At 45.0% G+C, this 18,018-nt stretch overlaps 1 protein-coding gene and 1 pseudogene across 3 annotated transcripts in view; both read left to right on the top strand.

The window, feature by feature from the left end:
* The first annotated feature begins 889 nt into the window (after positions 1-889).
* Positions 890-18,018, top strand: part of FHL1 (four and a half LIM domains 1) — a 60,434-nt gene continuing 43,305 nt past the window's right edge. Inside the window, exon 1 of one of the 2 annotated variants that reach the window (XM_082610633.1) lies at positions 890-1,017. The gene's annotated coding sequence lies outside the window, so the exon portion shown is untranslated. Of the gene's footprint in view, positions 1,018-1,168; positions 1,235-18,018 lie in introns of those variants that run through there. The other variant, XM_082610634.1, reaches the window with a different exon arrangement.
* LOC309796297 (chromobox protein homolog 1-like) lies at positions 4,863-11,324 on the top strand (annotated as a pseudogene). The gene is made up of 2 exons: positions 4,863-4,903; positions 10,470-11,324. The product of its transcript is annotated as a chromobox protein homolog 1-like (transcript).

Raw genomic sequence — 18,018 nt, forward strand, 5'->3', positions numbered from 1 at the left:
TTTTCTCACTTCTTAATCGTCTGTCTCCCCATTAGTTTGCAAGCTCCCAGGGCAGGGTGGAGGGTGTTCTGCTTGACTCTGCCATATATCCTCAGCGCCTGGCACTGAGCCTGGCACACGGTGAGGGCCCAGTAAACCGAAGGTTGAGTGAATGAATGAGTAGCCACGTGCCGCTTTGCCATCGGTGCTTTTTCGAATGATGCAAAGCCCTCTGTATAGTAGCTTTGGGCTCATGATGGGGCTCCTTTCGCTCCCCCCCGCCCCGGCCGATTACTAAGGGGAAGGGTCGCCGGTGGGTCCTTCGGCGTCGCTCAGAACCACGGGGCTCCTGCAATCTGGGGCCGAATCGGGGTGCGCTCCGGACACGGGCCGCTTTGCAGGGGGTGCACTGGCTAGCGTAGGCCCCCGGTGAGGCCACCTTCGCTCGACTCTCTTTGTTGCTCCCATCTCCCCAGCCCCAGCCGCGGCTGCCTGCAGTGACTCGTGACTCCCCGCCGGCCTCGAGGGCTGCGGCGCGAGGGCGGGGTGGCCCCGGGCGCCCCTAGCCCGCCCTCCCCTCGGCCTCCGGGGCGGGAGCCGGCCCTCCAGGAAAGCGCTTGCCCCTGTCTCCTCGCAGCCACCTTCCCCGCGCGGCCGCGCCTTGCAGTCAGCGGGCCGCCCCCCGAGACGGGGGCACGTGGCCGCGCGGAGTGCGTGGCGCCCCCGTCCGGCCCCCGGCCTGGCCGGCTCCCGCACGCACGCGCGCCCCGCACCGCAGCCCCCGCAAGCCGAGCCCCGGCTGGCGCACGCCCCGCCCCGCCCCGGGCCAGCCGCGCCCGCCCCCGCCCCCGCGCGCGCGCGCGCCCTCCCTCCCCGCCTCCCCCGCGTGCCCCTCCCCTCGCGCCCCTCCCGCGCCCTAGATCCACCGCCCGGCCGAGGGGGCTCAGTCCGCAGCCGCCGCCGCCGCCGCCGCGCCTTGGCCTCGGTGCTGGCAGCGGCCGCCGCCGAGACAGCCGCGCGGGCGAGCATCCCCAGGCAGTAAGCCCGCTTTCTCTCCGCGTGTGCGTGCATGCGTGTGTGCCTCCCGCCCAGCGGGCCCGTGTCCCGGGGGAGCGGCTGCCCTCCTGCCCCGCCGCCGCCGGTCGCGGGCTGGCCCCCGGGGCGGGTATCTGGGGCCTCGGGCCTCGGCCGGCCGACCGGGGACGGGGGCTGCGGGATGGCCGGCCGCGGGGTCCCCTCCTCTGCCCTCCCGCCGGTGCGTGCCTCAGCCTCCCTAGGGCTCTCGCCGCAGGGCTGGCGGGCGGAGGGGACCGGGAGCGCCTGGAGGTGGGGGAAGCGGGAGGGAGGAGGGGGCTCTCCCTGGTTTCCTCTGCGGAATGGTGGGGAGTGGAGAGAGAGGGAAGGGGGCCCCTGGGCTTTCTGCCCAAGGATGGCGGGCAGTGGTGGGGGGGGCGAGGTGGGGGGCACCTCTCGGTTTTCTCAACAAGGATAGCCGGCCGGGTGGGGAGAGCGGGTGAAGATGAAGTGGGGGCTCCCCTCGGTTTCCTCCTCGAGGACGGAGAGGGAGTGAAGGGGAACCGGCCTCGGTTCGCACGACGAGGCGGGAGGGGGTGGGCGTGGGAGGGAGTGGAGGTGAGGGGCTTCCAAGGTTTGCTCGTCGGGGATGCTGTGGTGGGGAGGAGGGGGGGAGCCGCGCTGGTTCTTCTCTAAGGGGATGGCGGGGGGTTGGCGAATGGGGGTGGGGAGAGGGGGGGGTTTCAGCTCCAGAGCGAAACCTAGAGAAGCAGGAGGAAGGTTTTGTAACATGGGTTGAGCCTTAGGAGGTGGGTTTTCAAAACTGCAGGGTGTGACCTTTCCGCCTCAAAAAGCGTGAAATCCCTACAAGGTGCCGTCTGTTCTAGGCTCTGGGAGAGAGGTTTCTGCTTTCGAAGTTTCTCTTTCTCTTCCATTCCTCGCGGCCTCTTCTCAGGCGTCCAGGACTAGGTGGAGGTTTGGAAATCAGCAAGGAAAGATTGTGTGTGGTTCGTGTTCGGTGCTATATTATCTTCTGCGTTTGAGACTGTGTGGGAATCTCAGGTTTGTTTTGATTGCCCTTTACAATAAAAACCCTGTACCAGCGAGACCCTTTGGGAAAAGAAGAGAACAAGGTTTATTAAGGGGACTCCAGGTTTGGTTTTTGAATTTCCTGAAGTGCAAGAGATACGTCGTTGTAGCATTTTGCTTGCCTTTCACAAGACGTAGTAATAGAATTAACGTATGTCTTTGCTGGAAGTCCCCTATATTCATTTAAATCATTCCATTGGGATTATCTGAGCCCCCTTTGGTTTGAATTTGGAATAGATCCAGATTTCCTAATTGGAGCCATCATTTTGTAATTGCCTGTAATTCTTTCCTGGGTTATCAAATCTATGGCAAGCTTATAGAGCAGCAGGAATAATTTTCTTTCGTTATCTTGATTAAGACAGTTTTAATGTAAATTTTATGTTCTTTGGAAATGTGAACATTTGCAGAATAGCATACATTTAAATTATGAGCCCCTTGGAATTTTGCAAAGCCTTTCCCTCCCCACCTCATCTCCAGGAACAGAACCCTCCCCATTCTTTACACTGAGGAAGCAAGGGCTTCTGGGATGGTAGCTTTGCCTTTCGAAACTCATGCTCATATTTGCTTAGGAAGAATACATATTGAAAAGGTTTAGGCCTTTAATGTGGTGATGCTCTACGTGCTTTCCCATTTTGGTTACATAAGGTTCCAATCTAGTCTTTACCTTCAGTCTTTAAAAATGCTTATTTAACATTTTTCAGAGCAAATATAATCTTTATGCAACAGGAAATTGGTCAGATACGCCATGATTTGTGTGAACCATCTACCAATAAGTATATAGTCTAAGACTACCATATGGATTCTGTAACCATATATGGTTTTTGAAATTCTAGGCTACCATTCCCATATTGAATTTTTGGAGAAGGAAAGCGTTTTTTTTGTTTTTTTAACCAAGTCTAGATTTTTGAGTGAAACTTTTAAAAAATAGTGTAAGATTTAAATTGGGAAAATTCCTCTTATATGATACCAGGAAATTGAAGCTGATTTAATATGGATCAAATTAATGGACCACTTAAACATGATAATTTATTTGTGCACTGGAAATGATAAACTGGAAATGTTTTAAGTGGAAATGGAGGTTTTGGTCTCAAAGGTGGATGAGAATGCATTTATTGTTTTTTATAAATTTATTTATTTTATTTAGTTTTGGCTGTGTTGGGTCTTCATTGCTGCACGCGGGCTTTCTCTAGTTGCGGCGAGCGGGGACTACTCTTCGTTGCGGTGCTCGGACTTCTAATTGCAGTGGCTTCTCTTGTTGCAGAGCATGGGCTCTAGGCGCGGGCTTCAGTAGTTGTGGTGCACGGGCTTAGTTGCTCCACCGCATGTGGGATCTTCCCGGACCAGGGCTCGAACCCGTGTCCCCTGCATTGGCAAGCGGATTCTTGACCACTGTGCCACCAGGGAAGCCCCGAGAATGCATTTAAACACCATTATTTGCACCATTTCTAATGTTAATGTGATACCCATTCTATATACTGGGCAATGATCTTAAAATAATACTTTAAAAATACAATTTAAATCTGACTGTTTTTTTTTTTCTCTTATGAATAGAATGCTGGGAGTGGTGAAATCTTTTGCAGAGAAAAGCATGTGATGGTGGTTGGCCTTAAGTTTCTCTAGACAAAAGGAGTAAATGGAGTGTCTTTTACGCAGCTTTTTAAGAACCTGTTGTTTGCCCCGTGGGACTGGAGAAGGGGAAAAAAAGACAACCTTGAAAAATTAACAAAACTATGATCAGATATCTTTCTAAATATTCTTTAAATTTTTGCTCATATCCATTTGAAAAGTAATTTGTAAGTCAAGGCTTTGCGTAAGACATTGACTCTTACCTCTAAAGTTTTGACGTTAAAAAAAAAGAAAACTGTTCACTGAAGGATGGCAGCTAACCTCCTGAGGCAGATCCATCCCTGTTTTCCTGCTTCCCACCTCCCGGTTGCCTTCTTGCCCTCTTGTGCCAGCAACTTTGGCTTTTATAATCTTGTGGGAGTTGAACAAATGCTCGTGCTTGCTTGAACTTTGGGACTTATCTGTTTGGCTGCTTTCCCCAACTTTTGCCTACAAAATTTTTTTGGTTAATTGAATTTTCCAGTTGTTTGGGTTTGGAGTAAAAGGGAGCAGAGTGTAATTATTTTCTCTTAAAAGATCTTTTCTTTCAGCTCCTGTTGGACGAGAGCAAAGAAAGTTTTTCTTTTTTTGTCAACAGAGTACTTAATTAAGCAGAATATATGACCATTTATTTATTCAACCAACATTTACTGAGTTACCGCCTCTGTTGGAGGCTCTGTGCTAGGTGCCGGGATGCACAGTGGATAAGAAATGGCTCCTGCTTTCTGGTGCAGTTATTAAAATGAAAAATAGACAGTGAATTCGTTGTGCATAATCAAGAGTTGTCCAGAGCCTTTTGGACTTTAACATAGCACTTTATGTACAGTAAACATGCTTCAGCCATGCAAACAGGGGAACCGTTTCTTTCCAGGGTATTAGTCGCTGCATAAATTCCATCTCACCTTCCCAATGAAGACATACTTTGTCAGTTTGGGTAATAATATGGTTTATAAGTCACCTTAAGGTCAATGGCCTTTTAACGTTTTATTTAAAGTAATTAGGACATAGCAGATTCCTTGATATTAAAGTTCAGCATTTTGTATGACTGTATAGAGTAGTGAAAAGACAACCAGGTCAGCATTCCTTCCTGTGACTTAAAGCAGCTTCTGACAGCAAATTGGGCCAAAAAAAATATTTTTCTATGGTCACCTTTGAATTACAGGTACTAATGAACGATGGACCCCAGAGGAGTAGATAAGACTAAATGGGAGGGCGAGTAAACCTTTGTCCTCCTGCAGGGCTGCCTACCGAGGTGGCTGAGAATTCCCATCTGCAGAAAGTGCTAGACGAGTGGTTTTTAACTGGGGCAGTTTTGTCCCCTAGGAGACATTGAACAACGTCTGGAGACAGTTTTGGCAGTCACAGCTTGGGGTGTGTCTAGTGGGTAGAGGTCAGGCAAGGGGCTTAAACATTCTAGGGTGCAAGGGGCAGTCCCCCGCAATGGAGAATCATCTGACCCAAATTGTCAGTAGTGCTAAGGTTGATGTAATTTCCTCTATGAAATTCAGTAGAACTTAACTTCAGGAGAGTAGAGAACACTAAAAGTGTCTTGATGTGACTGAGTTGTTGGCTAAGCTTATTTTACTAGTCTTTAAAGTGACTAGTACCTGAGCATCGACCCAAATCATGAAGACCAATAGAAGCTACCATTTATGGTACTTAGCTCTGTGCCTGGTACTTAGCTCTGTGCCAGGCACTTGTATACATTGTCTAGTCTCTTCATTTTTTAAATTAAGAACCAGGTTCAGAGAGGTAAAGTAATTTGCCCTCGGTTGCACAGCTGGGCACGGTTAGGAGACATCAAAATTAGGATTGCCTTACTCCTCAGAAGTTCATGGTTTTGAGCACAACGTCGTACTGTCTCCCTTGTGGTGTGCTCTATTCAGAGTCTTAACAAAATTAAAATTACTACATGTGCTATATATACCATTGAGTTTGCTGGAGAGTAATTAAAACCACGAACGTTAAACTTTGATCATATTTGGAGTAAGTGGCCTGGAGTAGGGGGCGAAAGGGAACTGGTTACTCGAAGGCTACTCGAAGGCCTACTCTAGTTCTAGAAAATATGTGGGTTGAATTTACACCCATTATGTAATTTGATCCTCAGAGGAACTCTGCAAAGTGGTTATGATGCACATTTCACAGATGAGGTTAGTTAAGTAACTTGTCTAAGATTGCACAACTCATAAGCGGCAGAGTTGGGATTTGAACTTCAGTCCTGTGACTAAGCCACTGTCCCTTGCTACCTGGTCTGGAGCTTGGGGTTGCTGAAGGGGAGTGAGGCGAGGACTCTGCTGCAGAGAGGTGAGTGACTGGTCCTGGGTAAAAAGTCGTTTCGGAGGTAATGTGTTGTAGACACAGATCACATCCAGGTGGAGAATGGAGAGGTGAACTATTATGCTATACCTTCCTCAACTGAGGAGAATTCAGTTGAACATGAAGTTTGTTCTAGAGATCTGCCCGCACTGAGCCTGCAGTTGTCATTTTGGGGAACTTTATTGTCTATCTTCCTTGAAAATTTTACTTTTTATGGTGGTGAAGCTGGAAGTTACCTAATTGTGTTTATATCCTTTCCGCAGCTTACCTTCAACCTTTTTTGGACTGTCGTATAGAACTTAACAATGATAGCATTTAGTTTTGTAGTCTTTGTACACAATTTAAACATTTGTTTTTGCTGTGGACGTTGTTTTTATAACAAGCGTCATCAAATTCATATTTGTGTTTTCCATATGGGGGGTGTGTTTTGTTTTGACAGCTAAATATTTATTTTAACTTTTGATGTGTTGTGTTTTAGAGCATAGCAAGAGGGAAAAAAAAACCAACCCAGCCCAATGGCAACCATATTTTGTCTGGAAAGCTTTTTTTTTTTTTTTTTTTTGTGGGTAGAAGAAGTACCTCATGTTTCATTTCATTTACTTTAAACTGGAAAGGAATTTTAACCATGCTTCTCAAGGGCCAGGATGCTGGGAAAAAAAAGTTATTTAGATAAAACGTATGTTTTGATTTCCACGTAGGACTGTGAGCCATAGATTCTGATTATAATAATAATGTCCTGATTCTGACTACAGCAGCCAGCCACTTGGGTAATCAACCACTGTGTGCAGACACGCATTGTGATACTGTCTGATTTCATATCCCCCCCATGATTTTAGAGTAGACTTGAGAGATCTGGTAGAACTTGCAAGAATGCACTAATCCTTTTGAAAATCTATTTTTAAATGATAAGAGTGGTACTTTTTCATTGTAGGGAAATTTAGAAGATACAGACAAGCCTAAAAATAAAAATCAGTTATAATCCACCACCCAGAAGTTAGTGACAATGTTTTGTATTTCTTTGTTAAATGCAGTGATTTTTTTCATGGTGGACTCAAGTCCATTGCAGAATCTCCAACTTATAAGTGTAGTCTAAGGTTTTTTAAAAATTTTACCAAAAGATCCTCTGAATTACTGTTGCATCTCTAGATAGAAGTCATGGTCATGAAGAGTGAAATGGGAACGCCACCTGAGAGTTAGAGAATGATCATGTGGCCTCCTCGTGTAAGCTCCTTAAAATTCTTCCTCCTCCAAGTTGAGTAGTAGAATTTCAGGGCTAGAAGGGTCTGTCAGGACCCCCTCCCCCCGCTTTGTTTTAGAGATGAGAAAACTGAGGCTTAAAGGGGCCAAGCACCTGATCCAAGGTCATATGATGTGTTAATGTCAGAGTTCCAACTTGAAGTTTTAGGTCCTCCATAGGTAGGTAAGTTTTGATTTCCTAATTAAAAACTCTTCAGAGCCAGAACATTTTGTTGGCTTGTCCCTCAAAAGAACAAGTTATTATGGTGAAAGTATATTAACTATATACTGAAGGATACCAAAAAGTCCAAGTTTTTCCTAATTTCAGAAAATGATCAAAACAGTTGTTTGCAGAAATTTATCATATTATTTGCTTTACTGAAATTGAATATTAGTGGTGGGGAGCCTCTTTTGTGCATCTAGCCTTTAATTTCCTCTGGCCTAGGGAGCAAGTACAAGTACCAAGGCCTATGGAATATGCGTAGAGTCCCAGAAATGCAGCAACGACTTCGTAAGAGTCTTTACACATACTAGCCTGAAAGACCGCAATTGGAGCCATCGCTGCATGAAAGTTTTCTTTTCCTTTATAAAATGAAATGTCTGTTAAAATTGTGGTAAAGTTCAAATTGTGGGAAAGAAATTGTAAAGAGTGCATTTGCTTCCAAACTCAGGTAGGAAGTTAAGTTGTAGCAAATGCTGGCACAAGCGCATGCGTGCACACCGTCACATGCGATTGTTGTTTTAAATCTGGTGCTGTTAAAAAAAAATAAGTTCTTCAGCTTCCCGCCCTTTCTTTCTTCGCCCTCTTTGTGCTTTCTGTAGCTGTGTGGGCCCGTCTCTCTTCGTGTCTCCTTTGCCTGGGTGTCTATTTTACTCTCAGGGTGACCTTTTTTGGGTCCAACGGACTCTGCCCACTTTAATTTTTCCGGGCTCCAGAGTCATCATCATGTTTACCTGCCACTGCATCTTCCCCTTCCCGCATTTGCCAGTATTACAGTTACCCCCAACCTGGGCCAGGTCCGTTTTCCAGCCTAGGATGGTCAGGGAAGCTGCTCTCCAGAACAGGTGTCGGGTGAGATCTGGTGTCCCTTGATACAGACATGTCACTGTTAGAATAGAATTAAACAAAATACATCTGGAGATTACATAGGCTGTGTACACATGTAAACCTGTGAACACAAAATCATCCCTCTTCTATGGCCAGGGCCCCAGCAAAGGCTAAAGCTACGTGAAATAATGAATATGGATACTCACTGCCAAGGGCTTACTATTTGAACAAGTGAGAAAATTGTACCCTTGCCTAGGGGTGTGTTGTGAAGTAGTTGTCGGTCCTGTTCCTCATTATTGCCTGCTAATGAACATGTGCATTGTCAGCGAGCCACCAGCTCTTCCCAGCTTCCTGCAGTACACTGTACTTCTCTTCTGAAAATGGGTTTTGCTCTGTATTTAAACCAATGAGATTTGCTTGAGCTTCATTTTGGAACTACTACGGGTGTAAAATACACAGATAGAAGATACATGTGTACTGGCTTTGTAAGTGCAGTGAAACCTAGGAAAAGAAAAGAGCAGTCAAAGTAAGTCTTGGTTGCCAGCACTCTACATTTTGTGGGATTTATATTTTATTCACGCACCTAAAAACTCTGGTTCTAGGGGCAGGACGGGAATAAAGATGCAGACGTAGAGAAAGGGCTTGAGGACACGGGGAGGAGGAAGGGTAAGCTGGGACGAAGTGACAGAGGGGCATGGACATATATACACTACCAAATGTAAAATAGAGAGCTAGTGGGAAGCAGCCGCATAGCACAGGGAGATCAGCTCGGTGCTTTGTGACCTTCTGGAGGGGTGGGATAGGGAGGGCGGGAGGGAGATGCAAGAGGGAGGGGATATGGGGATATATGTATATGTATAACTGATTCACTTTGTTATACAGCAGAGACTAACACACCATTGTAAAGCAGTTATACTCCAATAAAGGTGTTTTAAAAATAAAATAAACAAACCAAAAAAACCCCCCAAAAACTCTGGTTCTTACATATATTCAAGGCATAAAATGTTCCATAGACCTTCTAATCATAAGAATTTGCAATATACACCGAGTTCTGAATGTGCTTTTCAATACTAAGGACATGATATATGGGAATGTAGAGATGTTACCGTCAAGGTTGTTTTGATGAGGATGGTACAAAAGTAAATTTCTCTGCTCGATTAACAAGTTTCGTTATTCACTTTCAGTTTTAGAGTGTGGATAAGGCTGCTTGGCTCCTGTCAGATTAAAAATGTGTGATTTATTAGGAAGAGGTTAAGGACTGGTTTTTCAGTGACTCTCTGCCGGGTCTAGTATTAGACTTTATTCTTGTTTGGGAAGCTGATGGCCAGCGTCTGTCTATAGACATAATCAATCATCTGTACTTTCGTGTGACCAGTTGAACTGAAGTAACAGGTGCCCCCCCAGGTTTCTTAGACTAAAGAGTACACACACACACACACACACACACACACACACACACATAAATTCCAAAAATTTTTGTAACACTAAGCCATAGTAGTGGATTTAGACATTTGAATTAACAAAATTTTATGTTTTTCAATAGTTTGTAAGAAACACCCTGTAAATAATGGTAGTTTCACATACTTAAAACGATTTTTATAAAAAGTCCTCAGGCAGATGGCTTCTAGAAGCTAAGGAGACACTTTAAGTTCCTTGTCAAAGATTCTACGTCTCCAGATGCCAGGGTCAGTTCAAATTTTCAAATTCTAGGCCCTTCCCTTCTTGGCCATAAGATGCAGAATTTTCCAATGTAGTAAGCACACCTAACCACACTAAGGAAAGAAACCAAGCAGCCAAGCTAATAGGAGGTGAAAATGTATACTTGCATTTACAGATAAAGCAGTCGGCCTTTGTTAGAGACACTTTTTAAATATTAACTCCCCCCCAATTTATTAAAGAATAACGAACAGATATAATTGTATATAGTTAAAGTGTACCACATGGTACAATGAATAAATCTATTTTAAATAAGTTACAATAGATAGATGAGTTTGGGATGAACAGATACACACTACTGTATACAAAACAGAGGTTCGGCTGAGGGGAGGGCCGCTTCAGGGAGGGGTTCAGCCGCGGTCAGCAGGCTTGTTGCTTTTCTGGTCACCACTCCCCCGGCCAGCCCGACAAGATGCCCGACAAGATATGCCAGTAGCGTGGCACTGATTCCTCTCTCTCTGAGCAGCCTCACCCTTTATACCGGAAAGCTGGAGGGCACCATGGGGAAAAGACAAGAAGAAAGTGGAGGAGGTGCTAGAAGAAGAGGAAGAAGAGCAAGTGGTGGAAAAAGTTCTCAACCGTCGAGTGGTAAAGGGCCAAGTGGAGTACCTCCTAAAGTGGAAGGGGTCCTCAGATGATGACAGCACATGGGAACCAGAAGAAAACCTGGATCGCCCCGGCCTCATTGCGGAGTTCCTGCAGTCACCGAAAACAGCACAGGAGACAGATAAATCAGGGGGAGGCAAGCACAAAGCTGATTCTGATGCGGAAGATAAGGGGGAGGAGAGCAAACCAAAGAAGAAGAAAGAAGAGTTAGAAAAGCCATGAGGCTTTGCCTGGGGTTTGGAATCGGAGCGGATTATTGGAGCTACAGACTCCAGTGGAGAACTCATGTTCCTGATGAAGTGGAAAAACTGATGAGACTGACCTGGTCCCTGCCAAGGAGGCCAATGTCAAGTGCCCACAGGTTGTCATATCCTTCTATGAGGAAAGGCTGATGTGGCATTCCTACCCCTCGGAGGATGATGACAAAAAAGATGACAAGAATTAACTCTCCTGACTACCAGCCCCTGTCACATCTGACTGTGGGTTTCAGGTGGGGAAAGAAGGAGTTCTACTTGTCTTGACACCATAGAGGTGGCCTGAGAAGATGTCCTTTGAAGAGCCAGTATAGTTTCTGTGCCCTACAGCAGCCCAAGTGCTTTAAAGCCACTCCATGCTGTATAGTTTGCACACCCATCCCAGTGGAGGGGAAGGAGGGTCAGTGTTTCAAGGCAACCCATTCTGAACTTTGCTGAGAAAAGCAAAGGGCCTTCTATGAAGGACAAAACTTGCAGAATGGGATGTGGGAGAGCAAAAGATACTGTAGATCTTCAAAGAGCATCTCCACCACCCACAGCCTTCTTCCCAATAGTGTTAACTGCATTTTTACAGCGTAGCATGTGTGTAGTTTTTGAGTAGTACTGGTGTATTATTTGGGGTGGGAGGGATGAGGTGGGAAAGAAGGGAGATGGGTTAGGGTCATTTTTGTTAAAATTTGGGGCCTGATGGGGGAAGTGGTGAAACAAAGGAAAGAACAACTAATAGTGATTTGGTTCTGTGTCCAGAATATTTCATCCTTTCAAAAAATGTCATTGGCAACCTAAATGAGGACTGTGAGATACTGTTTAAAAGCTGTGCGTGCCTGAAACTTAGAAGCCAGGGTGTTCCCTGCCTGAGCTTAATGCTGTTCCCAGCAAAGGACTAAGCCAGTTAAGAAGTTACCAAAGCTGTCGTCTGTGGGATGGAAGCTGGTTGAGGAGGAAAAGTCTTATTGGAGTGTATATGCAGGCAGGTCATTCTGTCTTAGAGGTGCTAATTCTTGAAATTGACAAGAAGACCCTTTCTTTTCCAATTATGAAGTTATAAATATCAGCTTCTCCACCCGAGCCACCGGCTGAAGTATTTGGGGAAGGGCAGAGGGTGGTATAGGAGGTGGGAGAGTAGGGAAAGGCAAGGGCTGATTCTCTTAGGATGGAAAACTCTTGGAGCCTCTGTTTTTTGAACTTTGAAACCATTGGTGGCAGGGTTCAGTCACTGACAGCACAAGTTCACTGAATCACTTCAGGAGTTGAATGATTTCTGAAGCCCTGGTCTCAGGAGAAGATTAAACTTTCATACTGGGGCAGTGGTTCACTTTAAAACAAAACAATTTTTTTAATCCTAAGAATTAACTAAAACCCAAAATGCTGTCTTGAATCATGAGATCCATCAGTTCTTGACATCGTCTAGACCTGCATCTAGAACTCCATTGTAAAATCATTTTAGGCATGTGTTAGGTTTCTGTTGAAACTTTTGTTTAACTGTTAAACTTCATACCAACACTGTCAGTTTTTGTCTTAATGAAAGTATAGGTTTATTAAAAAAACAAAAAACAAAATAGATAACAAGGACCTACTGTCTAGCACAGGGAACTATATTCCATATCTTGTAATGGAAAGGCATTTGAAAAAGAATAGATATATTCATATATGGATAAGTGAATCACTTTGCTGTGCACCTGAAACTAACACAACATTGTAAATTAACTATACTTCAATTTAAAAAATGGTTTAAAACATAAGAGAAAAGAAAAAAATGAAGTGTACAATGTGATGATTTGATATACATATACATTGTGGAATGATTATCAAGATAATTTAATACCCACTGTATGGAGTATCATTTATGTACAATAAACTGCATCCAGTTAAGGCATACAACTTGACGAGTTGCGGCAGAGGCCTAGAGCCTTTTGCAGCGCATCCTTCCCCAGGCAACCACTGATCTGCTTTTGTGTGAGAGCTGCTTTCTAAACTTAGATTTGAAAGTTTGTGGATCTTTCTCAATCCAAAGACCAGCTATAAATCCAGAACGCTGTTTTCTTCTCTATATTTAAGATCAAATAATATGACAAGGAGATTCCAGGTCTGACTTCTTAGAACCTTTTCCTGGTGGCCTAAAGGCAAGTACTTAAGATTTTGCCTGCAAGTAAACCACAGTCTCTTTATTGAATAGCCTCATTACATACTTGGATTGAAGGGAAATCAGAGCCAAGAGAGAAACAATTCTGATAAAACAGAGAAGCAGTATATGTTCTCTGAAGTAGATCGGGTGAGATGTCAAATCCCCCAAGGACAGGACAAATAAAGTAATTTGAATTTTGCTTCACACTTATTCATAAATTAAAAATGAAAGCATCAGAATAAATGTTTTACACCTGTAGGTCTGTACCTCCAGCTAGTGTGTGTATGTAATCATTATTCAGGAATAACCCTATCCCTAGAGCCTTCCAAAAGATTTGAAATGGGTTTCAGAGGGAATTTTCAGTGGATGGAAGGTGTACCATCTTTACACACTTACGTGCAAAGCCGGCTTTTAACATGCTGAATGTTGCTTTCCCCTTGATATATTCAGTTGAATGAATGATCAGGCAATTTAAGGGCTAGAGTATTGAGACGCAATTTGTCCCTTCCTCACTCACCCCCTCAAAATAATTCATGTCACCGTCCTTTTATGTCTAGCTGGCTCTCCTTTCCATTGCTGCCGCTCTGTCCTGCGTCTAGTGTCCATCTGCCACTCCTGATTTCTACTGTTTCTGCCCTTCCCTGCTTTCCTTTCCCAGTTTTCTTCCTCCTCTTTTCTGTCTCCCGATGCTACTTCTCTTACGCTGCTCTGCTTTCTCATGACAAAGCTGTTTTTATAAATGTCTCCAGACCAAGTCATCAGCAGCAGACTAATTCCAACATGTCAGATGTCATCTTGGAGACTGTTTTTCTTACTTTTTGTTTTGTGGTCCAAGAATTTCTTCAGACTCCTTTTTTTTGGGGCCATACTGGAGGTCTGAGAGTTGTGAGTGGTTGGTTTTCACATAATCAAAGTTGAGTATGTTTTCAGGGCTATGTTATAGTCAGTCTTTGAAACCATGAATCATTGAAAAGAAATGAATGATGTACATTACAGCGTTCATGTGAAACTTGCCTTTACAAAGCTACAGCAATTAAAATGGTCTTGAGGTAAGGAGATTTATTGTTCCTCAGAATGTACTGGAAAGGTTTTTTTGGTTTGGTGTTTTTTGTTTGTTTGTTTGTTTTTGGCCACACCATGCAGCTTGTGGGATCTTAGTTTCCCTACCAGGGATCAAACCCAGGCCCTCGGCAGTGGAAGTGTGGGAGTCTTAACCACTGGACCGCCAGGGAATTCCCGGAAAGGGTTGGGATTTTTGTTTTGTTTCAAAAAACAAAAAACTTCAACATTTGTCAAAATCTATAGAATGCACAGCAGAAAGAATGAACCCTAATGTAAACTATTGACATTAGTTAATAATAATGTATCGGTGATGGCTCATCAACTGTAAAAAACAAAAAATACAGTAATGCAGGATATTAAAGATAGAGGAAACTGGGAAGGAGGTATTGTGGAGGTATGTGGAAACTACTTTCTGCTCAATTGTTCTGTAAATCTAAAACTGCTTTTAAAAATCTGTTATAAATCTATTATTTTTCACTTGGGATTCAGAAATACAATGAATATATCAGTCACTTTTTTATTATTAATTTGTAGATAAAAGCGCAGTGTTTGTTTTTAAGCACTAGTAACGTAAGAGAAGTGCCTCTTCGTGAGTGCTGTAACTTGTACCATGGGTTCCCTGAATAGTGAAAATGTGAGTTCCCGGCAGAGCTGCCCGGCGCTGTTCACCACTGTCTGGTTGCACAAGAGTTACTGAGCAGGTTAGTGTGAGCACTGCGTTGGGACTTTGTCTATCTGCCACCACTGGGGCATCGTGCCATCTTTGTGGTGGAGTGGAGCCCTGGGCTTGACAAATTCCGTGCCCTACAACCCAGTGAGCCCTTTCTTGACCCTTGCATCTGTGGTAGCACTAGCAACAGTGACAGTCGGTGAGCTCATGCCAACTCTTGCAGCCAATATCCAGGTCAGAGTTTGATTGCTTTCAGCCAAAGGCTGTTGCTTGGCGTGTAGTAGCATGGACCTGAGACCAGAACCTCTGGGCAATTATTCAGCGTGGCCAGTGTGACAGCAAAGCCACGTGAAAAGATGAGGTCTTTTAAGGTCTTATTGCCAATGGTTTCTGTATACTGGAACTGGGTGGGTCTTTCTTTTTGACCTGGGTGATTCTTATGAGCAACTACAAGTACATGTTGCTTCCTTGAGTTGGCTGTGTAAACAGAACATTCTCTGTAGGCGTTAGTGGGTGTGGGGGGGTGGTCAGGCCTGAGAAGGACATTGAGGCTGAGGGAGACAAGCAACCATTGGGATGGTGTTAAAGTCACTGGAAGAGGAAAAATTGAGAAAGCATCAAGAATTGGAATATAAATGACGGCAGTCAAGGAATCAAGGAATGGATGTCTTGGGAGTATGGTTGTTCATGGAATGCGTCCATCAGGTCTGTGATTAGACCCAGGGTCAAAAACTTCATGCAGTTAGCTGCGAAAATACTCATGAAGGGGGGAGTTGGTTATAGAGGTCACCTATTTAACTTATTAAATTTTATTGTATATCGGAAGAAGATTTTTAATGCATGGATCTGTTACGTATGCTCATTGTTATACCTGTTATTAGAGAAGCTTTCACGTATTTTTTTTTCTTGATTCACTGCTTGACTGGTCGACTGTACATGTGGTCCTACCTCTGTTGGAAGCAGCAGATTTTAACGGGGGGAAGGGGAAAGAGGGGACAGAGAGAACCTCTCCCTTGAGCCACAGTCCATGATGGAGGCTGGGGATTCCAGTTTGGCTGCCAAGATCACGGGTTACTCTGGGCTGGTGGTCAACCAAGTGGTGGCACAGCCGCTGCATTCCTTGTGGTCACCTTCACGATTGACACCAGGTTCTGTGAGCTGACATGATTGTACAGCACTTCCTGTCCATTTGTAGAGGCGGCAGAAGTAACCAAAGCATCCTGTGTTTACCCCACAGGTGTAGACAGGCCCGGTCAGTCAGGAGGCCTGCCCCAGTCATGCTCCTCTCAGCCAGGCTGCTGGAAATAGCTCGAAGGCCTGCGGAGGTGGAGTGGCGATGGCAGGCAGGGCGGGTACGTCACAGCGTCCTCTTGCCCCCTGTTGCTCACCCAGTCGCTGCTCGCTGCCATTTGGCTGCTCTTCATCTCCCTTCCCCTCTATCTCCTGTTTACCCTTGATTCAGTTACTTGTGGATTTTCTGTTAAGGAACAAGGAAGCAGGACCTCAGCACCAAAAAGTCAGGGCCCCTTGGCTGAAGCAGTCAAGCCCAGACTTCCCCCACTGCCGGGCTGTTACAGCTGTGTGGGCCTGTTGGGTGTCAGATGGAACTTATAAAAGTTTCCAACATATAACTTGAAAGTTGATTTGTGTCACCTTATAAACTTATCGTTCCTTCCACTTTTAAAACCCTATAATTTTCCTTTATGTGTGTGTTATTGTCCCTATAGCAGACACTGGCTGCGTGCATGCCGATGTGAAGGATTTATTCTACGGCTGATTGATTGGAGCAGGGCTGCCCAGTGGCCAGCATGTAAGGAAACAGTTCATAGGGTACCAAAGGCAGCTTCTAGAGTATGAGTCCGAACACTTCCTCAGATGAAATCAGCAAACGTTTATTGACTGCTTGCTCTATGTGCTAGATGCTGTGGGGAACGTCAAGAGCAAAAAGGATCTCTTCAAGGAAGGAATATCCATTCTAATTGGAGAAGCTGTTAGAGACGCATTAAGGATGTGGTGGAAAGAGTACTGAACTGAGAGGGCGGAGGAGGGAGTCGGGAGTGTTGAATCCAGCCCAAGTTCTACCAATAACCATCTGATCCCCTGGGCAAAGCACTTCCCCTCAGTACTTAGTTTATAAAAAGGTCTTAGTTTATAAAAAGGGAACCAGACTGGGTAATCCCTAAGACTTTCTATAGATTGGTTCACAAACAAATGGGTTCAAAAGGTAAACAACAGTACAAGGCAGTAATAGGATTCCAGAAGACGGTACCTTCTCTTTTGCCAAATGAAGTATGCATATAATAGTTACTATTATGTGTAAGTGATACATATATTTATACTGTATAATTATACTAATTATGACTATAGACCAGTATTTCTCAAAGTAGGGTCCTTGGACCAGCAGCATCAGCATTACCTGAGAGCTCGTTAGAAATGCAGATTCAGGGGCCCCATCCCAGACCTACTGAATCAGAAGCACTGGGAATGCAGCTCAACACTTTGTGTTTTAATAATCCCCGCCCCCACCAGAGGTTGTCATGCCCACTAAACTTTGACTGTGGGCTCTAGGAATTCGGGGTGGCGGTTCTCAAACTTGGCTGCACATTAGATACCTCTGGGGGAACACGGGGGGGGGGCACCGAGACGTTACTAGTTGCTCTGGCTCCCCAGGTGCAGCCAACTTGAGAATCACTGGTGTAGGGACGGTGGCGTGCACCCGAGCACCTGTTACTCAGTAGGGGTGACAGAGCTCAGAGGCACGGAGTCAGCCAGAGCCAGAGTTGAGTGTGGGAGAAGGGGAAAAGTGGGTTTGAGTATGACTGGAAGGCCTTGAATTTCATGCTAGAAATTTGGCCTTTAGGTTACAATGGAGGAAAGCTGGGGGGAAAGGGAGTGATCCGTTCAAGGTGGTACATTTGAAAGGTTATTCTGGCGGTCCTATGAAGACAGGAGTGCGTCCATAGTCAGGAAGTCTGGTGAAGTAGTCGAGGTGTGAAGTAACCATGAACCAAATTACGAATGTAGAAATGTGATTATAGGGAAGAAAAAGTATGAAAGCTCTCTTGCAGGACAGATGGCTAGGATTTGGTGATAGCTGTGGGGTGAAGGCAGGGTTAGAATGAGTCTTTGGCTCAGGAGTTCCTCTCTTCTGGGACAGCCCGTGCTCTCCAGATGCAGCTATCAGAATCGTCACGTTTTATGCATCTGTGCTTATCCTTTGTCCCTCATTGCTTTGATTTTGGAGTTCTAATTTGGGGGGTGGGTATTCCCCGGTGACTTATAGAAAGACACAAATTAT

This window comes from Mesoplodon mirus (assembly GCF_964341445.2).
Source record: "Mesoplodon mirus genome assembly, chromosome: X".
In the NCBI taxonomy this organism is placed as follows: Eukaryota; Metazoa; Chordata; class Mammalia; order Artiodactyla; family Ziphiidae; genus Mesoplodon; species Mesoplodon mirus.